A 1405-nucleotide genomic window follows, 5' to 3' on the forward strand; every position below is an offset into this window, starting at 1 on the left:
TTAATTCCTGCTCTGTGCTCAGTTACTTGCTCTTAGCCAGAGTTCAGCCACCCCAAGCTGGATCGACACAAGCATTCCACGCAATCCAGCCCATTAAAAATAAATTAACTGCCAATACAGTTTTTTCCTGTGGGATTACTGCTGCTTGAAAAATGACCATCTTGCTTTTACACAATAACGGTCAGAATAAAAACTCGTTTGGTACAGTATCTATAAACTGCTTTCTTTCACTTTTTTCTAAACCCTTCTATGTTCATTTTCTTGTTATTAATGATTCACTTCTTCAGAGCTAGTGATTACTGTTTGTTTTTATTTGCTGCGCTGAAAGGATTCTTTTGTGTTTGTGATGCCGGTATGCCATTGGACTCATTTTAGGTATTACCAGTATTAAGCAAGATTCAATGAGGCAATATTTTCCATGCATTTTTTTTTAACTTGAAGAGCTCATAGCTAAGAAAGTAGATGCATTACAAATGTTTTGTACTGCTTAGGCACCACATGAATTTTCCCACAAGCAAATATTGCACAATATCCAGCAGGGTTTTAAAAGCAAGTTAATTCATAAACTGCCAAAATATTACCGGCACACTAAAAATATTCTCCTAAAATATTTTTGGAGGTAAGTTAGGTATACAGTATATACCCTAACGTTCGCAGGGGCTACCTTCTTGGAAAAGCTCACAAAGTTTGAGCACATTTTATAATAGGAGTCAATTAGATGGGTATCAATCATCCAAAAATTTGATATGTATAGAGAATGTTGCAGAACTTACTGGAAGCAGGGGTCCGTCTAAAAATCAGTTCAGACAGCCAAAGTTTCTTCAAGATGAGTAGAGGAGTTATAGAGTTAGTTACTTTGTACTTGATGTAGTTCATAATAATAATAATCTTTATTAGTGTCACAAGTAGGCTTACATTAACACTGCAATGAAGTTACTGTGAAAACACCCAGTCGCTACACAACGTCGCCTGTTCGGAGACACTGAGGGAGAATTCAGGATGTCCAGTTCACCTAACAAGCACATCTTTCAGGACTTGTGGGAGGAAACTGGACCGCCCGGAGGAAACCCCCACAGACGCAGGGAGAACGTGCAGACTCCGCACAGACATGACCCAAGCAGGGAATCAAACCTGGGTCCCTGGCACTGTGAAGTAACAGTGCCGCCTTGACCATCTGGTAGATATTTAGAGGGTTAGGCCTTTATGGACAATGGCCAAGGAACAGTGCTTGCCGTTCATGAGCCTTACTCATGCCCACAAACTTTCCTGGTCTTTTGAACAACAACTGTGCTTCGATGAGATTGTTTTCATAAGAACATAAGAACTAGGAGCAGGAGTAGGCCATACAGCCCCTCAAACAAAGAACAAAGAAAAAAGAAAAGTACAGCACAGGAACAGGCCCTTC

Source organism: Scyliorhinus canicula, chromosome 5 (assembly GCF_902713615.1).
Source record: "Scyliorhinus canicula chromosome 5, sScyCan1.1, whole genome shotgun sequence".
NCBI lineage: Eukaryota > Metazoa > Chordata > Chondrichthyes > Carcharhiniformes > Scyliorhinidae > Scyliorhinus > Scyliorhinus canicula.